This window comes from Delphinapterus leucas, chromosome 9 (genome assembly GCF_059928025.1).
Source record: "Delphinapterus leucas isolate spDelLeu-1000000601 "Yukka" chromosome 9, BTC_Dleu_Yukka2, whole genome shotgun sequence".
NCBI classification, from domain to species: domain Eukaryota; kingdom Metazoa; phylum Chordata; class Mammalia; order Artiodactyla; family Monodontidae; genus Delphinapterus; species Delphinapterus leucas.
Genome location: NC_143137.1, coordinates 27,409,614 through 27,432,563, shown reverse-complemented (window position 1 = coordinate 27,432,563; position 22,950 = coordinate 27,409,614). Strand labels below are relative to the sequence as shown.

Here is a 22,950-nt window from a genome sequence, read left to right as displayed (position 1 = left end):
AAGCATAATATGCCTGTTCCAATAATTACAGTTTAGGGCTAGAAGATGCTAAGCAAACATTTTTTTCTTCTCTCTTTGCTCTGTCATCTACTCCTCTTCTCTATACTATACTTCTTTATTGCAAATTTATATTAGCTTAAACGTCCATATATTATTTAGGGAGAACAAGTTAAACTGATACTTGAGGTTTAAACATCTTTATGGTCATGCCATAATGGCCAGTTTAAAATTATCTTTGATTCACTCACTCCAAACAATACGTTGTATACCTAAACACTGTAGGTTTTTTTTTTTGTTTTTTTTTTTTTTGCGGTACGCGGGCCTCTCACTGTTGTGGCCTCTCCCGTTGCGGAGCACAGGCTCTGGACGCACAGGCTCAGCGGCCATGGCTCACGGGCCCAGCCGCTTCGCGGCATGTGGGATCTTCCCGGACCGGGGCACGAACCCGTGTCCCCTGCATCGGCAGGTGGACTCTCAACCACTGCGCCACCTGGGAAGCCCGACACTGTAGTTTTTATATCTTCTAAAAGTAAGTTAATCACAAACAACATTCAATGAAATATTCTTTATACTCAGGCTGATACCTGAGTTCATCCCTTCATCAGCAAAGGAGAGAGATTTATAAGCCAAACTTTATGTGGTGTCCAAGTTTGAGAAGGATAAATAAATCTGAAGCCCCTCCACATACTAGTTTCACCCTCTGACCACCAGAACTGGGACTCTGAACCACTAAATAAATTCCAGAGCATCAGCCTAATTCTACCTGAAGCGGAAATGAGCAGCTCTTTGAGTCCTGGATGTCCCAAATATCATCCAAGGTCAACTCAGTTTGGGCTATTAAAGTCTTCTCCATATTTTAGAAGAACCTGAAGTACCATCCTAGTTTCTGCTTCTGCTGTTTGCTTCTGCTTCTTTTATTCTTTTTTCTAGTTGCTCATGTCTGAACCTGTGATTCTACCTCCTTCTCTGGGGCACCTCAACATCAGACCTCCAGAACATGCCCAGCTGTGTCCACATCAAACAAAAAAGGCATACATTCATTCTCAACACAATACTAAGAAACTGTGCACAAAGGTAAATCAGATAAGATTATATTTTCTGAGGAACTGTCCAAGGTCGGTCTCCTGGGTCATCTATTCTACTGTTAGCTGTGAGATATAAGATTACGTGGCTCGTATACTTCAGGCTCCAAAGTGAATTCATTAATGTTCTCCAGATATTCAGACATCAGGAGAGAGGAAAGAGAGTCAATGCATATGAATGCAAGGTGTTTTTGACACCATAGCCTGGAATATACAAACAGAAGAGGTCGTGGAGGCACAGAAAGATTCCTGGGAGGTTTGCTCTGCTAATGTAACTTTTAAAAATAAACACTACAGAAAGTCTTTTCCACTTCAGTCAATTCCTTTTCCTCTGAGGAGGCACAGATCTTTACTAATATTATCTTTATTTACCAGCTGCTCCATCCGTTTTGCGAATTCAAGCCTGTTGAGATATAATACCAGGGAGAAAAATACTGAGGAAACTTCTGTAATCAGTTAATAGTCAGTGTTTTCTTGGAGCCAGTATGAAATTCACCATCTGTAAATGCTAGAGAAAGGTATAAAAATAAAGTTATCAAACCATCAGTCAATGCTACTAGGAAGCTTGGTAATTGTCATATTAGAAATGACAAGAAAGTAATAATACCAGAGCAGAAAACAAGCTCTCCTCTGAAAACCAGAAGGGGAGCTTCTGTCTTCTCAATCCTGAAAGGTTGCTCTGTCTTCCTTTCTTTGATTTACAGGCAAGAGTCACTGTGCCTGTAAGATTTTGTCAGTGAGAATTATGCTATAATCTTCTATCTATAGATTTGGATAATTAAAATATGAGTAAGAGTTTATCTTTGTTATCAGTAAGGCCTCCTTTCACTAATTCTCACATTGATAAAAAGCAGTGCTTAGCAGAGAAAAACCCTACTCTACTAATAAGTTGAGCCATAGGAAACTGTCAACATTCAACCATTTTTCACCTACAAAATTAGAAATTTCCTAGAGTTCAACCCAATAGGTGAAAGCAATTTTTTCTACATACCTTTAGTTTAAAAAGACAGACTTTTCTAGGGGGCTTCCCTGGTGGCGCAGTGGTTGAGAGTCCGCCTGCCGATGCAGGGGACACGGGTTTGTGCCCTGGTCCAGGAGGATCCCACATGCCGCAGAGCGGCTGGGCCCGTGAGCCATGGCCGCCGGGCCTGCGCATCCGGAGCCTGTGCTCCGCAACTGGAAAGGCCACATCAGTGAGAGGCCCGCGTACCGCAAAAAAAAAAAAAAAAAGGACAGACTTTTCTAAATTCTGATATGAAAACTTTCCCTCTCTCCGAGAACTCCCAAATGCTTTTTCCAAAACCTGAAATCCCCGAAGTCTTCTTCCTACTTTCCCATCTGGTGGTGGGCCCTCTTAGTGGTCATTGGGATATCATTTGTGAATGGTGTGGATTTTAGGCACATCTTTCTTTCTAGCATGTTGCAAGAACATTGTCTGTCATAAGAAGCCCAGGACTACCAAAACAAAACCAAAAGGCCATATGCCTTGTGTGCTTTGAACTGAATGGAGCAGTTTGCCAGAGACTCTGAATCTGGAGGAGGAAAAGGAAAAATTGGAAGAAAGTTTGAAATATGTACAGTATTTGTAATATTATGTACATATTAAAATATACACACTATTATTACAGGGGTGTAGTACTGACCTCTCTCAGATCGACTTGAATGATTAGAGATGACACAGCATTGGTATAAAGCAGAAACAGAAGAAATGATTGTAATCTCTGTACATATAATACTCATTTGGTGGTAGTAACATAGCTGAAGTTTATCATGTTAAGAAGGGTCTATGTGTTTTAATATTAGATTTATTTTTATTCAGGTATGGCAAGGCCAACAGATCCAGAGATCACTGCCATTGAAAAACTAGCTTGTTATACTCACAGGTCACAAGAAATGAAGACATTGCCATGTTATGGGGGGGCCACATAGGGAAGCACTAGGGTCAGACAGGAGGCAGAGGGAGAGGGGGAAATATGGGGACACACCTTTACTGTGATTTCCACAGGAAGGAACAGGCAAGACAGGGTAAGCAGGCTTAGAATTAGCCAGTCTGAATAATTTCAGTGGATTCCAGGGCATAGGGACTGTCCCTAGTTGTCTGGTACCTGGTCCTGAGATGATTAGGGCAGATGGATAGTGACTGGGAGTGTGAGAGCCCAAGGGATGTGGGCTCTGGATTGATTGATTTGCCATCAGAAAGTGTTCTGATGAGCAAGTTGTTTATTATCTCTGAGAGCTGGCTAATTCTGGAGGGGTAGCCCCTCCAGGTCAGAAAGGCCCCAGATTTCAAAGCATCAGAATACAAAAAATAAAAGACATTGTTAATCCATTACAATAGACTAATAGTCTAATAGACCCCCTAGGTGTCAAGTCGTGGGTTCCTATCACAGTTCTGTCAGCAATTATCTGTGTAACAGGTCACTTCTCTAGCCTTTAATTCTTCCACTAGTGAATTAAACATTATTTGACTAGATAAATCTTAAATATATTAGGTATATATTTAGCATTCTTTGAGTTATGATCACATGACAAAAGGAGATGCCTTATTATATTCAACAAGATAACTCTTATTCAGGACAAGAATTTGGTAAATTCAGTCTGATATAGGAAAATTAGGTTTGAGTATACCTGTTTTTTTAGGCAGTCTCTAAAGCAGACAAGTTGTTACTGCCACATGCAGTCTAAAAAACTGCAACTTAAAAGCCGGAATGCCTGCTTATGCCTCAAGGCTTCTAACCACACTGACCTTGGCTGCTGGAATTTGTAAGCACTGCCAGGTCCAGGACCTCCTTCAGAAGCGCTCTCTCACTTTTACTGATTGCTGACGTAAAGAAACAGCAACTACTTTTTACCTTCCTCTTATTCAGCTTTCATATAGCAACAAGGATATGGAGAGCTCACCATATAGCTGGTAACCAATAAATTTATGCATAACTATTGGTAACCAGCCCAGCAATAAAGTGTCTTAAAGAAAAATACAAATGTAGACTTGAAATTGTAAGATGAAAACTGGATTGTTGTTCTCAGCCATATGGGAGAGTACCACTATATTTCTGTATCATACCTGAAAGACATATTTCTCAAAATTCTGCCTTGGTGCCTCTGCCATGTTAACCTGGGTATGTGATCCTTATGAAACATAGAAACTTCTGGTATTTCTAATATTTAAGTAATAATCCTTTACCTTTCCTGCACCTAAATAGAAAACCCTCTGATCAGATGTTATTCCACATCTTTATGTTTTGGTTGTATATAAGCACATTTTTTAAATGGAAAAATTCCAGTGGGGTGTGCATGCATGTGTGTTTGTCTGTGTGTGTACGTGTTTGTGTGTTTCTGGGATGGGGGGTCAGGTCATAAAACAGTATATAAAGTATGATCATATCTTCATAAGAATAAATAGATATATTTTAAAGGTCTGGAAAAATATATAGTCAATTGTAAGCAGAATTCATCTTTCAGTGATGAAATTATGGTGATTTTAATTTTCTTCTTTATATGTTTTTGTGTTTTCTGAATTATTTGCAATGAATATACATATATTCCTTTCATAATGGAGGAAAATTAAGTTACTTCTATTTTGCAAAACAAATATTCCTACATCCTTAGAGAATTTTTTTGTGAAGACATTATTTTTTTAATTTATTTTTTTTTGCATTACGCGGGCCTCTCACTGTTGTGGCCTCTCCCATTGTGGAGCACAGGCTCTGGACGTGCAGGCCCAGCGGCCATGGCTCACGGGCCCAGCCGCTCCGCAGCATGTGGGATCTTCCCAGACCAGGGCACGAACCCGTGTCCCCTGCATCGGCAGGCGGACTCTCAACCACTGCGCCACCAGGGAAGCCCAGTCAAGACATTATTTAACATTACAAAACTTAGGTCAAATGTCAAATGGTCACTCTCATGTAGATTTACAGATCTGTAGATTTACAGATCACTATACAGGTTGTTTTCCCCACTTTATCTGGGACCTTCACTCCATAATTGTTAAAATCTTTGGCTTATAGATAATATTTAAGGCCAAAAAAACCCAGCCACTATGGTGGAGACTGTAAGTAAAGATTGTTCCTGGTCATACCTCAGTAGCCCTATATTCTTAAGGCCACAGGAGGTGAACTAAAAAGAGAGAATTTCAGTATTAAAAAGAATCCAAATAGTTCATCAGCCACTGCCAAGGTCTCAGTTCAAACAATTTCTCAGCCCTCAGGTCCTCAGAGTTTACTCTGGTAGGCAACTGAGTATGACGGTTGTATTTCAAAGGTTTCCTTGCTTGATTAGGATACCATAGTAATGAGGTCATGGTCTCAAGAACACTCCTTATACCAAATAGCTTTACGTAAGGAGCAACTGTTTTGCAGCCACAGACTGTGCCAGTATAGTCAGCCAGGTTGAACCAGGTTGAACCTTGCAAATGCAAGGTTCACAAACAGGGGAACCTGGGAATGAGCATGTGGCTAAAGCAACAAAAATCTATAACTACCCTTTCCAAAGTAGCTTAAGTTTGCTCCTGTGACAACAGATCAATAACAACTTTAAAGAGAAATACTAGGATTTCTAAAGTGGGACTAGAGTTATAGATAAATCATTTTAAGATGTCTTTTAAGTAAACCTCCTGGTTCAGAGCTATGGGGAAGCTCATGTGACCCAGCAACCTATATCATCTGATATCAAAGGGGCCAAATAACTCTGTGAGCTTGATGCTTTGACGTCCATCCCATCTTAAAAGTCCTAGAATATTAAGATGGTATGTAAAATTTGAAAAGTTGGGTAAAAGACCAGACTAAGATCCTCAATAAGTAACTGAAGTGGCAGCCCCTCAATGTCTTTGTGCTCATTCCTGCTTGTTATCTACGTCAGACTTTATGGTTCTCACTTATTTCCATGAGTTATTACAAGAGAAACCATAGGAGAAACTAATTTAAGTTGGGTGAAACTTTTGCAAGGAGCCATATTAAAAAATTAACATTGTCTTTATAGAAGCACTAATTAAATTGTTCTCATTGCCTACAACACAGTAAACTCCCAAAGTCTGTATTTTAACCACCAAGCATGTCAGTAGTAGATATCACAAATATTTTATCAAACATGCTTAGGGTTGAAATTACTTTCATTAATTAATTACATTTTGAAATCATCAGTCAAAAATTCATGTTAAGGGCTAAAACATTCTCAAATACACTAATCCCCATCATTCTCCTTCAAGTGAGTATTATTAGCCCTGTTCCAAAACCAAATCATCTGAATGGCCATAAAAGAATGTAGTTTGATAGGTAGAGCTAAGGCTACAATGCAGATGTAATGATTCATAGACCATGGTTCTAAGTCTTAGCTAGTCAGTATTTTTATAGGTTCTAAGATTAAAGATTCATAGACTATGGTTCTAAGTCTTATCTAGTCAGTATTTTTATAGGTTCTAAGATTAAAGGTCATATATCTTCCCTTAGATATGTCAACCGTAGCATGATTTTACCAGATGGAATTAGAGGTAAATGACTGGTGTGTCGATAATTAAACTCTAGTTCTCTGCCAGTAAACTCAATTTATGTCATGTAGTGTCATGGCGGAATAAGATCGTTACCTACAAAGTAAAAATGTAAATGTTTTTGTTGGAATTGTTTGGATAATACACTAGCTCTCCAGATTAAGTAAAATGTCTGATGAGATTATAACAAATGGGAAAGAAAAGGAATGCAATATTTGACAATCATCCTTCAATTATTCATTTGTCATCAAAATATGTAAAATGGTGACATATCTTTGTTTTTTATTTTAAAAACACATAAGATCTAGCCTCAAGTTTTTAAGTGCACAATACCATATTGTTAACTATAAGCACAATGTTGTATAGATTCCTAGAGATTTTATATCTTGCATAGCTGTAAACGTATCTGTTGAACAGCAGCTCCCCAATACCCCCACCTCCTGGCCCCGGCAACCACCATTTGACTTTCTGCATCTATGAGTTTGACTATTTAGATGCCTTGTATAAGAGGAAATGCAGTATTTGTCCTTCTGTGACTGGCTTCCTTCACTTAGCATAATGTCCCCAAGGTTTGAGATATTTGCACTCCTGTATTTATTGCAGCATTTTTCAGAATAGTCAAGAAATGGAAGCAACCTAGAAGTCCACTGACAGATAAACAGATAAAGAAAGTGTGCTACATACATACAATGGAATATCATTCAGCCTTAAAAAAGACATATCTCTATTTTTAACTTTAACTTCTTATTATGAAAAACTTCAAACCACAGAGCATGATGAATCCCCATGCTTCTGGGACTCCGATTCAAAAATCATCAATTCATAGCCAACTCTGTTTCATCTCTCCCCTTCTCCTGTACTGGAAGCAAACCTCAGGTGTCATATGATTTCATCCACTAATATATCATATGTATCCCTAAAAAGTAAGGACTGTTTTATATACATTACCGTAATACCATTATAATATCTAAAATATGAGGTAACAATCTTTCAATATCATTAAATATCTTGGAAGTTTCACATTTCCAGTTCCTTACAAATATAAAAAAATGTTCTACAGTTGTTTCTTTGAATAGGAATCCAATAAGACCCACTTTGCAATTGATTGCTCTATCTCTCAAGTCTCTGTTAGTTTACCAGTTCCCCCTCTATCTTTCTTCTTCCTCTTTGAAACTTAATTGTTGAAGAAATATGGCATTTGTCCTGATGTCTGGATGTTGTCATTGTATCCACTGGTGGCATTTAACATGTTCCTCTAAATTTCATACTACTAAAATTGGTAGTTGGATCTAAAAGCTTGAGCAGAATCAGGGTCAATTTTTTTTCTAGACTACTTCATAGATGTGGTAATATTCTTCCATCAGGGCACAAAATGTCCAATATCATCTATTTTTGTGATACTACAGTCATTGATGATTATTACCTATTAGAATTTGCATAATGATATTATGCTCAAATAACCTATTAGAATTTGCATAATGATTTTTTACTTCTACCATTTCTTCATTTTTTTAGCTGGAATTCCTTTAGAAAAAGAGTATCTCCTCTATTAATACTTGGCTAAACAATGCTACAAATTTGATAAGAAAGACAGGATAAAGAATTTATTTCTTCCTTTACTGATTAATTTATTTACCAGCTTACCTTAATTATCACAAGTTAAGGGTCTTTGTTTTTTAAGTATTAAAATTTATTTTAAAGGATTTTATACTGGTGAGCACCTGTATGGTAAAAAGTTGGGACTTTTTTTAGAAAGCCAATGTATGAAGTTGTCACTTTGTACACTGTACACTTTAGTCCTCCTAAGTAAATGCGTTTCAAATTAATAAAAGACAACCAAAGAGAAAATACAGAGATGCGCCAGGTGTGACAGGTAGAACTTTTCACTACTAAAGGATTGGTAAAGTCTAAGGGGCTGAACCTGCAATAAAACTAAAGGCATCTTTCTGGAGGCTTAAATGTTGAAAAGGCAGGAGACTACTCATCTACCCATGACAGGAATTATGATTTTTTTCTACCTGTTTATTTTTTTTTCTTCCAGTTTTATTGAGATATAGTTGACATACATCACTGTATAAGTTTAAGGTGTACAGCATAATGATTTGGCTTACACACGTCATCAAAGGATTATCACAGTAAGTTTAGTGAACATCCATCTTCTCATATAGATACCAAATTTTAAAAATAGAAAAGAATTATTTTCCTTGTGATGAGAACTCTTAGGATTTACTCTCTTAACTCTCAAAAATAACATACAGAGGTGTTCATTATATATATCACACTGTACATTGCATCCCTAGTACTTATTTATCTTATAACTGGGAGTTCGTACCTTTTGACTGCCTTCCTTCAACTCCTCCTCCCCTCTGTCTCTAGTAACCACAAATCTGATCTCCTTCTCTATGAGTGCGTTTGTTTGCTTGCTTATTTTTGAAGTATAATCGACCTACCACACTACGTTAGCTCCTGTTACATAATAAATTGACTCAGTATTTCTATACAATTCAAAATGATTACCATGATAATCTAGTTATGATCTGTCACTACACTATATTCCCCACACTGTGCATTTCATACCCATGTCTCATCATTCTGCAACTGGAAGTTGGTACCTCTTAATCTCGCTGTCATATTTCTTTCCTCCACCCACCCCTTCCCCTCTGGCAACCACCTGTTTGTTATCTATAACTCTGTTTCTGTTTTGTTAGGTTTGTTCATTTGTTTTGTTTTTTAGATTCCACATATAAGTGATATCATACAGTATTTGTCTTTCTCTGTCTGACATTTCACTGAGCATAATACCCTCTAGGTCCATCCAAGTTGTTGTAAATAGCAAGATTTCATTCTTTTTTAATGGCTGAGTAATCATCCATTGTATATATACCATGTCTTCATTCATCTATTGATAGGCACTTGGGTTGCTTCATATCTTGACTATTGTAAATAACACTGCAGTGAACATAGGGGTGCATATCTTTTCTAATTAGTGGTTTTGTTTTCTTTGGAGAAATACCCAGGAGTGGAATTGCTGGATCATATGGTAGTTCTATTTTTAAGATTTTGAAGACTCTCCATACCGTTTTCCAAAGTAGCTGCATCAATTTAACATCCCCACCAACAGTGCACAAAGGTCCCCTTCTCTCCACATCCTCACCAACATTTGTTACTTGTTGTCTTTTTGCTAACAGCCATTCTGACAGGCAAGAGGTGACATCTCATTGTGGATTTTATTTACATTTCCCTGATGATTAACACTCTTGAGCATCTTTTCGTGCGCCTTTTGGCCATCTGTACGTCTTCTTTGAAAAAATGTCTATACAGATGCTCTGAACATTTTTTAATTGGGTTATTTGTGTTTTTGTTTTTTAATGTTGAATTGTATGAGTTCTTTGGATATTTTGGTATTGACCCCTTATCGGATGTATCATTTGCAACTATCTTCTATTCAATAGGTTGCCTTTTCGTTTTGTTGATAGTTCCCTTTGCTGTGCAGAAGCTTTTTAGTTTGATGTAGTCCCATTGGTTTATTTTTGCTTCAGTTTCCCTTGCCTGAGGAGATATATCCCCCAAAATATTACTAAGACCTATGTCAAAGAGCTTACTGCCTATGTTTTCTTCCAGAAGTGTTCTGGTTTCAGATCTTACAGTTAAGTCTTTAATCCATTTTGAATTTATGTTTACGCATGCTGTGACGGAGTAGTACCCCTTAATTCTTTTGCATGTAGCTCTCCAAAATCAGGAGGTGGGTCTAACCCAGGCTCCTTTCAAATTATTGCTTCTGCCCTGGGTCCCGGAGTGTGTAAGCATCTGTATGTACCCTTTAAGAGTGGAGTCTCTACTTCCCACAGTGCTTTGACTCTCTGGAAAGTATGCCCTGCTGGCTTTCAAAGCCAAATGTTCTGGGGGCTTATCTTCCCAGTGCAGGATCCCCAGGCTTGGGAGCCTGATGTGGGGCTTGGATCCCTTGCTCCTTGAGAAGGACTTCTGCAACTGTAATTTTCCTCCCCATTGTGGGTCACCTACCCAGGGGTATTAAGTGTACCATCTCTCCATCCTCCCACCCATCTCGCTGTGGTTCTTTCTTTATATCATTAGTTGTAGAAGATCTTCTTTGCTAGTCTTCTGTCTTTCTCATCAATAATTACTGTGTAAATAGTTGTAATTTTGGTGTGCCCATGGGAGGAGGTGAGCTCAGGGTCTTCTTACTCTACCATCTTGGCCACTCTTCCCTTACATGTTTACCTTGAACATAAAAAGTGAAGAGATTCCATCATTTAAGTAAGGAAGTCTCTGGGTGGCCAGTGCTGATTCCAGGGGCCCCTTCTTCCTTCCTGATACGCTGGAGGTGTCTTGAAAAGAGCGTGCTACTCAGAACCCTCTTGTTTGCCATGCAGCCAGGCTCATGGCTGCATATGGTTCTAGTGGGTCAGAGAGGAGAACATTTTTCCATCTATATCTGAGAGGGGATGAAACTAAAGTAGAGGCTGACCATGCTGCAGCTTGCTGAGCTTCTTCAGTGCCTCGCCACTGCTCTTGGGATAAACCCCATCTGTATAACTTGCTAATCAAGGCCACTATTACCTGGTCTACCCTAACTATTCTAACTAGCATCCACTATATTTCTTTCACAGCCTCCCTACTAGAGTGCCTATGGTCTAGAAGAAAGACAATCAAATTTACTACTCTTCTCTGATCATACTTGAAACTCTTTTCCATGTCTGTTCATGATGTTCCAGTTTCCTATCTATGGACTCTTCTACCAAACACCATCTCTGACTCCTCCACTCTTGAGCCACAATTAATACGCCTTCTGTGGTGGGTAGAAGGATGGCCCCCAAAGATACCTACATCCTAATCCCTGGAACCAGTGAATGGGTTGCTTTACATGGCAAGGTGGAATTAAGGTTACAGATGGAATTAAGTTTGCTGATCAGCTGATTTTAAAATAGAGAGATTATATTGGATTATCTGCATGGGTTCAATGTAATCACAAGTCCTTAAAAGTAGAAGAAGGAAGCAGAAGGGTATGTCAGACTGATGTGATGTGGGAATGATCCAACTCATCATTGCTGGTTTTGAAGAGGAAGAAAGGAGACCATGAGCCAAAGAATGCAGGCAACCTCTTGAAGATGGAAAATTCTGCAAGAAAACAGATTTTCCCCTGCACCCTTCAGAAGGGGACACAGACTTGCCGACACCTTGATTTTAGCCCATGAGAAGTGTTGGACTTCTAACCTAGAGAAATTAAGATAAGCTACTAAATTTGTAGTGATTTGCTGCAGCAGTCGTGGAAGACCAACGCACCATTCTTTTTGCTCACATGGCACTTTTTAGCTGCATAGTTGGAGGCAGCAAATGTAGTGCATCAGAGTAAGATTCCACCTGGATGCAAATTTCTGCTTTGCTACTTCTAAGCTGTATGATCTTGGGCAATTAAAGGCACTTCTCTGAACCTCACTTCACATCAGATCATCTGCTTACACCTTTCCATTGCACAGAGCTCCAGTCCTTTGAGGTATTTCTCACAATTATAATTAAATAATCAACTGGGTGCTTAATTAAATGTCTATTTCTCCCTTGAGATAGTGGTTTCCCCAAGGGAAGGAGCTCTAACTATCTTGTTACTATCTTGTATCCCTAGCACAGAGCTCCAGTGCTAAGCAAAAACAGGCATTTAAAAATATTGGCCAATTAAATGGATTTGATTAAACATATCACCTTGGGTGTGATGTAGACAATACTGTCCAGTAAAATATCACTACATTCAGAATGTAAAAATACATTCACTGTACCAGTATAATTCAGGGATTCAGGGAGCCATGACTCAAGAGATTCCATAATCTCCTCTTTTCAAACCCCATTTTTAAAGTTATTCTATTTTGTCCCCTCCCTCCTTACTTTGCTTTCCTAACAAGGAGGTGTTTTCACTGTTAGGTGTACCTAGAACAGATGGAAAGTTTCATAGCTATAGGTAGGGCCTCCCCAGGTATCTCCGCCCTGGTAGAGTCCCCATGAGGCCAGGGTCTGATACTCATATTTATAGGTAAAAAATATAAATTTACTGTGATAAGCTCTAGGGGACTGATTCAGCTCAATCAGCTAAAAGACCATTTGTTAATTTACAATGAGGAATATTCCAGGAGCAAAAACAAAATTTATTTGCACTGGATCATACCTTCTTTATCCAGCAGGAAAATTTAATAGGAAATTTTTTTTTAAGTTTTAGAAAACAGACATGTACTATAAACCTAACAACTTATAAATACAAAGCATATATACCGAGTACTCTTATAAGCAAGTAATACTCATAAAAGAATGATTCAGACTTCCATTTCAATGCATCCAGAATTGGTATTTGCTGTTCAGTGATCATTATAAATGGTTTATAGATCATATATGTAATTGTCTTGCCTCCAGACCATAGAAAAAAAGAAGAATCTTTTAAAATTTGTAACAATGCCAACTTTAACACTTCACATCTTGTTTCTAAATCTTAAAAACTTTTTTTCATCCAATAAATACTTACACTTCAGGCATTCTCTAGAAATGGATCCCTGCAGGGCTCTTGATATAAGCCCTGTAAAGACCACTAGTATGTGAAAGGAAGTCTATAAACATGCTAGTGATTCATCACTTTAAGTTACTGATATTCAAGCCTTGAACTGAGCCGAACCTCCAAGAAGCCACATATTTGTCCCAGAGAAATTTGAGTCCCTATAGAAACAGAGGGGGCCCTCAGCTGCTATGAAGTTTGTTTATAAGGAATAGTTATGTGAAGAATGTGTCAGCATCCTTTCTAAAATAAACTGGAAGATGCTGTATCTTATACTGTTCACTATCCCTGTACTATCACAAAGGTCTGAATTATCAATCAATGAAATAAGAGTCTTCCTCAGCCTTAAGCTTTATTAATGATTAGCAGAGAATTCAAGACAATAATGCAAGCAGCACCAATATCTATGAGGCCCCATACGTCAGATGCAGCTCTTAGAATACTCATTTCTGCACCTGAGTTCATTTGGTTTCAGAGTTATGCTATCTAATTGGGTATCAGTCAAGCACAGGGAAATCACTGAGTTGGGGGTCTCTTGAATTTATATGCCTCATTAATCATATAGACCTGTTCTGGCTACATAATTAAATCCTATTCTTCAACACACCAGCAGGGGCACGTAATTCCATAAATTTCAGATTTACTTATAAGACTCAAACTAGATAAACCAGGTACACCCTTCTAAAAGGATTCCTGTTCCATAAGTCAATGTTTGCACAAGTTCAGGTCAATCTTCCCTCCAGCATCCCTGAGGACAGGAAACTAGTTACAGACCCACTGTTAAATCTTTTCTTCCCTATGCCTATATAAGGATCCTTCAGGTAAACTATTGAAAGAATTTAGCAATAGAAAAAATAGCTCTCTCTCTTAAAAAGAGTTCAAATAAATAAACAAATATCGATAAATAAAATAGAACTATTAATTCAAAAAAGATGTGCTTACTTTTAATTGACAATAGGAATTATATAACTCAATATAGCTCTCCTTTTTTGGCTTTAGCTGCTACAGTATCATGCCTTAAATAAGTACATAATCTTGAAACTATTTATATCCAAGCTTTTATATATAATTACCTTCAATCTCATATACCACATGATTTTTTTTCCTATAGAAGTGAATCTTCTACCTCCTACACTTTTGGTAGGAATGTAAATTGGTGCATCCACTATGGAAAACAGTATGGAGTTTCCTTAAAAAACTAAAAATAGAACTACCATATGATACAGCAATCTCATTCCTGGGTATATATCTGGAAAACCAAAACTCTAATTCAAGAAGATACATGCACCCCAATGTTCACAGCAGCAGTATTTACAATAGCTGATGAGCCATCAACAGATGACTGGCTTAAGAAGATGTGAGATATATATACATAATGGAATATTACTCATCCATAAAAAAGAATGAAATATTGCCATTTTCAGCAACATGGATAGACCTAGAGAATGTTACACTGAGTTAAGTAAGTCAGGCAGAGAAAGACAAATACTGTATGATATCACTTATATGTGGAATCTAAAAATAATACAAATGAAACTATATTCAAAACAGAAACAGATTCACAGATATAGAAAACAAATTTATGGTTACCCAAGGGGAAAGGGAGGGGGGAGAGATTAAATTAGGAGTATGGGATTAACAGATACAAACTACTATACATAAAATAGAAAAGCAACAAAGATTTACTGTATAGCACAGGGAATTATATTCAATATCTTCTAATACCCTATAATGGAAAATAATCTAAAAAACACATATATATACATGTATATATAAAACTAAATCACTTTGCTATATACCTGAAACTAACACAATATTGTAAATCAACTATACTTCAATAGAAAAAGGAAAAAGAAATGCATCTTCTATTTTAAGCAACCTCAAACAATTTTTGGAATAAATATATTCTAAATAGCTAAAAGTTGTATATTTATCTAGAATAAAATTTATAGTTAGCTTCCTATTTCTGAGAGCAATATTGCTTCTCTTCCACATCTGCCTCTTCACCCTGTTACACTTTCTTTTCACAAACTACCACTGATAAACATCATAGTCAAAGGTCATGGAACTTACTTCCTACTACTGGGTACTTTCCTTCCCTACCACCTTTCCCAAGGCGAAAGCTCTGAGTTAACTGCATCACCCTCACCCCACAAACCCAGGGGCCTTAATCAACTGTTGTCTGTTCACTCTGAAGTTCCAAGGTTCCTGGATGCGGGAGGGTTTGAGGAAACAGAAATTCTCATCCATGAGATTTGAATAACTGCTCATGGGGTGATGGCAGGATCACCATATTGAGAGGAGGAATAAGGAGTGAAGGCTATCAGGAGAAGAAACAGTGGAATAGGGCCTGTATTTTATGATTAGGCAAAGAGATTAAAAGGATAGGCTCAGATTATTGAGAAGGGAAAAAAAGACCAAGATTCAACCAAGCGTATAACTGTCTTTTTCTTGTATTTAGGTAGTTCAAGCATATTAGAATTCTAAAATATTAATATTAAAAGGACTTTAGAAATCATTTTATCCAGCCTCTTTATTCACAACCATTTAAGATCAAATTGGGAAGGGGAAAGACTGACTATAGTGGCAAAGCAAGTCTTCTTTTCCTTCCCTCTCTAAATCTCTTATTCTTCTTTTAAATTCTTTCTTTGCCTTACAGATTTTTGAGGTCAAATATTTTGTATTTTCTTTAATAGCTTTAAATGTTTTAGTCATAATTAAGAAAGCTTTTTCCATTTCTAGTTGATAGAGGAATTCACTTTCTCTGGTACATATATAGGGTTTTAATTTTCATTTTTAAAATATTCAGATATCTGATCAATCAGTGGAATTTATTCTGATGTATAGTTTGAGGCTAGAATCTAAATTTTATCTTTTTTCAATATTTCTCCAGTTGTTGAAAAATGTCTCTTTCCCCCAGTGATTTAATATACATACATTGTCCTACATACTTGGGTCTAATTTTTAGTTTTCTATGTGTTCCCTTGGAATGTCAGGCAGTCCATTCATACACAGTCCACATTGTTTTAATTAGAGGCGATACAGTATGTTTTAATATCTATTACTTCTAGTCTCCTTACTTTCCATTGCCCGTTTTCTCCTGTGTTTTTTTCCCTCCATAGTAATTTGAGCTTCATTAATATTTTTCATATAAACTTTAGATTCAGTTTATCTAATTCTGTCTTTTTAAAAATTGGTATTTTTATTGGGGTTGTATATTATCTTGGATAGAATTAGCATCTTGATGATGTTTATTCTTTCTTTTTAAGAATATGGAATAGCTTTCCATGTGTTCAAATATAATGTACGTTTCATAAATATTTTAAGGCTTTCTCTATAACTTTTTCACATTTGTTAATTTTATACTTTCCTCTCCCATTTTTTAGTTATGTTATCTCTATTTACTCAGAACATTTAACATTTACATTCTAATCTTCCACCTTTACTCTCATCTTTATTTTACTCTTAGACATAATTAAATATATGCAACGATGCTCACTAGAAGGCCTTTGTTATTATGTCTCGATTGAATGAAGACTGTTCTCTGGCAGATTCCTGAGGAAAAGCCTGTGAGTGCAATATTCCGAGTTCTTACATGGTTAAAATGGGTTTGTCTATAGCTGTAAACACTGAAGGACTGCGTATAAAACCCCTGGCTCACACGTTCCCCCCTGAATGTCTTGAAAATATTACCCTACTTTTCTCTAACATTGTATGCTATTGTTGACAATTTTCAGTCTGAGTTTTGAGTTTCTGATTTCTGGTTGTCTTTTCCATCCTCAGTTACTTGTTTAATTATATTGGGTTCATTTTTCAGTATTGTGTTACAATTTTCCTTTGTATTATGGCTTTTTCTCAAGGCAAGGCAATTATCATTATCTTACACAACTCTTCCATTTTCCTTTCCCTTCTTTATTTTTTTATACAAGAAAATCGTGTTCCTCATCTCATTTAGAGCAGGATAAGAGATGATTCAGTATCAAAGTAAAAAGTTGCACAATTTTCCATTATTACTACATGGTAGGACTTCACCTCCCTTACAACTTGATTTTCTCTCCCTGGGACTCTCTCTTTGTTATCAAATCAACCCTCTGGCTGATTGTCCATTACCTATTTTCAATTATTCTTGTCAGTGCTATCTTCAGTATGAGAAATGATGAGAAATTGAACATTTTTCCCTTGGAGAATATTACTTGGCCTCATCTTACTAGCTGAGCTCTACATATCCAATATCAATAACCTCAGTTTCTTCCCACTTTCCCTAAGTTTTAAAGAAAAATTAGAATGCTGTAAATAAATGTGGTACCAGATGCACTCCAGCAAATGATAGCTCTTGGAATAGCATCTGAAATGACAATATGTACTCACTTGGAATTCAGAAATGAAAATGTCCCAGTGCCTTCCTTGCTTCATTACTGAAGGGAATCGGCCTTATACCACAGCAATCGCCTGTTCCCACCAGCTGACAATGAAATGAATACTCTGTAGGAGCTGAGATGATTGTGGCATTAAACTTAGCAGTCTCTCCATGATCCCGCAAGACTGCTACTGAATCTAAACTAAATCAGTTTTGAGAAGAGTCTGTACAGAACTTGTTCATCGTTTAAAATCTGGAGGGGAAATATGAGTAAAATCAAATGAGTTAGGAAAGAGATTATCAGCTAAGAGATAGCTCAGGGATCTGTTTTAGGTCAGGCAGAGGGAATAGGACAGAAACAACCAAATAGCGTGAGGAGAGTTGACATTATCCGCAAAAGCCCAAGAGATTATTTTATTATTGTCATCAGTTGCAATGATGATAATAGTAGTGATCTGGTGTTCAGTGAACACAAAACACTGCAATAGCAACGGCACTGACTACAGAAAGAAAAGCATGATACAGCTTCCCTGGCTGCTACGCTTGGCATCTAAATTACCCAGACTATGACCCAGAGCAGGGACACTTAGGGAATAGAGCAGATGCCTGAGATAGAGCAAGCATCTGACACAGCATGACATCGGATAGAGATGATAGATTGGTCTTAGTCCTTTAATCTCCTGTTGGAAGGGTAATAAGTGACAGTTTAGTCCTAAGGGTATTAGGAGGTTAAGGAGCAAGGGGCGGGTGGTGAGGAACATATTAATATCTCTGGGTAAAACTTTCTGAATGTACCTCATTTAAGATTCACAACAATGCAATCAGTTAGATACTATGGTTTCTATTCTACATAGGAAGTAACCAAGGTTTGAAGAAGTTAAAACCGTCCCAGCTTCAGGCAGAGAGAGAGAACAACGCAGGCTTGAGGCCCAGCGAGGCAGAGCTGCAATGTTCTGTATTGAGAGCCTGGAGACGACACTGGACAAGGAAAGGAAATGGAAGATGCTCGAGGATGTGATCTCCTCCCTACAGAACGTCCTCATCTACATGGTCCTGCTGGGAGTCACTTGCTTTATCCAAAAGAAATTGGACAGCATCTAAAGACTGGGCATTCTATTTGGATACGTGATACGAAGAACCTGATAACAGTTTCTACTTCTATCTGCAAATGAGACTCTTTGACGTCCACAGCTAAAATAGAAAACTATTTGTAAAGTGTGAAAAAACCTTCTGGTCATAGTGCGCCTTGCGTCCCTTATATTCAGCCTCCACGAATGGTGATATAAACCTTTCCTCCTTCACAGCTCCCTCCCAGAGGTGCAGGTCCAGTCCCTATTCTTTTGTCTCTGTTTTTTCTTTTTTCTTTTGCCCTACCCAGGTACCTGGGGGAGTTTCTTGCCTTTTGGGAGGTCTGAGGTCTTCTGCCAGTGTTCAGTAGGTGTTCTGTAGGAGTTGTTCCACGTGTAGATGTATTTCTGATGTATTTGTGGGGAGGAAGGTGATCTCCGCATCTTACTCTTCTGCCATCTTGAAGCTCCTCCTTGTTTATTTTTAATAATATTTTTTCCTTAAAGTTTTCTTTGCATGATGCTAATCTAAGTGTACCAATTTTCATTTAGTTAGAAATATCTTTTTCCATTCTTTGACTTTTAAATTTTCTTTATATGATACTAATATAAGTATACCAGCTTTTTTTTGGGAGGGGTTAGGAATATCTTTTTCTATTCTTTGGTTTTCAGAATTTCTGGATCATTGTGTTTTAGATGTGTGTCTTATCCACAAGATATAACTGACTTGTGTATTTGTGTGTGTGTGTGTTGTTAAAACCATTCTGAGAAAAAGAAAATAACTGACCCAACATGCCAGTTTTTCAACTGTAGCATTTATTCCATTTATGTCGATAATGGATATTGATATATTTAAATTCACTTCTGCAGTTTTGTTTTTGCTTTAAATGGTGCTTTTTTCTCCTCTCTTGCTTTTTAAAAAAACCTTATTATGTTTTTTATTCCATCTCTTTTTCACTATAAGTTTGGAAATATATACCACATTCCTATTCTTAGAGTAGTTACCTTGAACTTTCTATCATGAGCACTTAGCTTCTTAAAGTCTGAAATCGGTGAATATCCTTATCATCTTCCCAAACAATGCAAAGATCTTAGAACTCCAAACACATCTGAACTATCTGATATTGTTGTTGAGTATTTTAGTTCTTTGTGGTTTTCCTTTTATCCCACAATACAGTGGTGTTGTTATTTTCTAGTCAATGTTTTTTAAGCAAATTCTTTGTTCCTTATGTCTTTGTTCATGTCAGATCATTCTTCTGAGATTACTCTTTTTTTTTTTTTTTTTTTTATAAATTTATTTATTTATTTTTGGCTGCGTGGGGACTTCGTTGCTGCGCGCGGGCTCTCCCTAGCCGCGTCGAGCAGGGACTACTCTTCGTTGCGGTGCACAGGCCTCTCACTGCAGTGGCTTCTCTTGTTGCAGAGCATGGGCTATAGGCACGCGGGCCTCAGTAGTTGTGGCGCACAGGCTCAGTAGCTGTGGCGCACAGGCTCAGGGGCTCCAAGGCATGTGGAATCTTCCCAGACCAGGGATCGAACCCGTGTCCCCTGCATTGGCAGGCAGGTTCCCAACCACTGCGCCACCAGGGAAGTCCCTGAGATTACTCTTTTTCTGAAGTATAACTTTTAAAATTCCTTTAGTAAGGACTATTTGAGGACATTCTTTTACTCAGTTATAATTTTCTTACACAATTTTTTCTTGTACATTTATCAAAATCAAAAAAGTAACACAGATATGAGACCACTATCTAATCTGTAGATCTTACTCAACCTTTGCCATTAATCCCAATAATGTCCATTATGTGCTCTTGTTCTCCTTTAAGTTGGAACTATTCTTGAGTCTTTTATTGTTTTTTACAAGCTTGCCATTTTTGAACAAAATAGGCCAGTTAGCCTAAAGAATGACTCTCAATTTGGGTTTGTCCAGTGGTTTCTCATAGTTAGATTCAGGTTATTACCTTTGGCAGCAATGACACAGAACTGACATTGTATTCTCCCTGCATCCTATCAGCAGACATATGGCTTTGCTCTGTCTCATACTGGTTATGTTAACTTTGATTACTTGATTAAGGTGGTGTTTGCCATGTTTCTCCACTGTAAATTTATCATTTTCCCTTAGCAAATAAGTACTGGTTTGTCAGTAAATTCTTACCTTTTATGATTTAGTAAACTATTTTTATTTCTTAGCACTTCAAAGGGAACTTGTAAACTTTCAATTAAAAAAATTTTTTTTCTCAAATGGCAGAATGAAAGCTTGACCTATTTGGAAAATAACTGCAAAGCAGAAAAATAAATATATTTAAGAATTGGAATTGAAATTTGCGAAATTCATATCTAGTTTCCTTAAAATATCAAAGTTATTAGTAAGATTTTAATAAGGAATTTTGAAAGAATGGGAGACTATTCAAACAGGAGCTTTCAGAAGATAAAATGCTCATCAATGATCTCAACCTATATAAAAACTGTGCAGAATTATAAAGTTAGGAACATAGATAAAGGGATATCTCTTGCCTGTAAAATTTTATTCAATATGTAATTTTACTTTGTTTTTATTACAATAAATCTTGTCCTAAATTTTCCTTTTAGGTAATTATAATTATTTTCCTAGGATAAAAAGTTGAGTACTTGTTTAATTTATCTTCTATATTTTTAATCACATTAAAAATATTTTTTGGGCTTCTTTGGTGGCACAGTGGTTGAGAGTCCACCTGCCGATGCAGGGGACACGGGATCGTGCCCCAGTCCGGGAAGATCCCACATGCCATGGAGCGGCTGGGCCCGTGAGCCATGGCCACTGAGCCTGCGCGTCCGGAGCCTGTGCTCCACAACGGGAGAGGCCACGGCAGTGAGAGGCCCGCATACCGAAAAAAAAAAAAAAAATTTTTAAACTACTAAATTCATTTTGATTAATGCTTTGGCCTCATTCCATAGAGTTTCAATTTATACAAAGGTTAATATTTTATCACTTCAGAAACATTCTATTGCTGTTTTCTTGACTTAATATTGTTTTACTCTTTATTGATTTCTTGGCCCAGTTGTTACTTTATAGAATACTTTTTAAAAAGTATGAATATGTCAGTTTTCCTTATTTAAATTTACTTTTTTCTAGTTTTATTGAACAGTGATCTGAAAACATATACTTCAAATTTCTGCATTTTGAATTTATATAAACTTTCTTTTTTCCTGTTATACAGGCAATTTTGATATTTGTATATAATAACAAATTTGTATACAATAACAGTATACACCTCACAGAGTTTATATGAGGATTAAATGCTTAAGAGATACAGTTAGAACATGTACATAAAATCAGTACTATAGAAATGTTAGCTATTACTACTATATTCACTTTAAATTCCATTTGAAACTTACATTCATTTTTTTTTGTTTTCCTTATTCAACCTTTTATTTTTAATGTTTTTGTTTCAGTGTTATGTCATAGTAATACAAATTATTGTATTTTATTCTTTATTTATATACAATACACTATTTTTGGTAAGTGATTTAGACATCCTCATTCACAGAAGTAATCGCTATGCTAGTCCTATCATATGCCATTCCTTTTTTTTTAGTTTCTGGTTTTTTTTCATATGTCATTCTTCATTGGCCTTATTCTAAAGTCAAATGTTTTTAGGGGTGGGTCTATTAGCTATGATTACATTTGTTATGTAGACTTGTTTTAGTTTGTAACATTAGAACTTTTATTATGCTATTTTTGAAAACATGTTTAAAAAACAAATGAAATCACTCACCAAAACTATTTCCAAGTTAATCATTGATTTTGTCTCACAAACAAACTCAACAACTTTGATCCCTTTTACAACAGAGGAAGTATTTAACAATTTTTGGCTTTCCTTCTGTCTGACCTCTGCTTTCTCAGTCTAATCCAATTTAGTGGGGGTGGCGTGGGAATTGAATTGAGCCCAACTTTTGGTCCAACAATTAACTAAAATAATCAACCACATTCTTCTCTTTTCTTAGTCTTATAATTTCTTCTTGTTCTCTCAGCTCACTATTTTTCTTTTTGTTTGCTTAAATTTCTGCAGAAAAAAAAGATGGTACTTAAAGAAAAGGAGGCTGTTTTTGCATTACAGGGAAAGATAGAGGCTGCTGTTTTGTTTAGGTAAACACTTATGCCAAAGCAAGGCCTCTTCTGGAAGTAGAGTGGTATTTAAACTAATTGAATTGCTCTACTAAATAAAAGGAATGTGATTTTATTTGTGGGCTGGGTGGCAACTTCACAAAGATAAAATTTTGAGCTGGGGAAAATAGGACTGAGGGCTCTGGGATTGGGGAGGGAAATGAGAGAGAGGTGACAAGAAAGAGGAAATGCTCATTAAAGAAAGGAAAGTGCATGAGCTTCCAAAGCTTGGGGGTGAGTTTGAGAAATCTTTGTGAAAGCAAAGGTT

The 22,950-nt window shown here is 36.9% G+C and overlaps 1 pseudogene; it reads left to right on the top strand.

Moving 5' to 3' along the window:
- The first annotated feature begins 17,616 nt into the window (after positions 1-17,616).
- Positions 17,617-20,201, top strand: LOC149748370 (mitochondrial import receptor subunit TOM5 homolog pseudogene; annotated as a pseudogene).
- Positions 20,202-22,950: the final 2,749 nt, after the last annotated feature.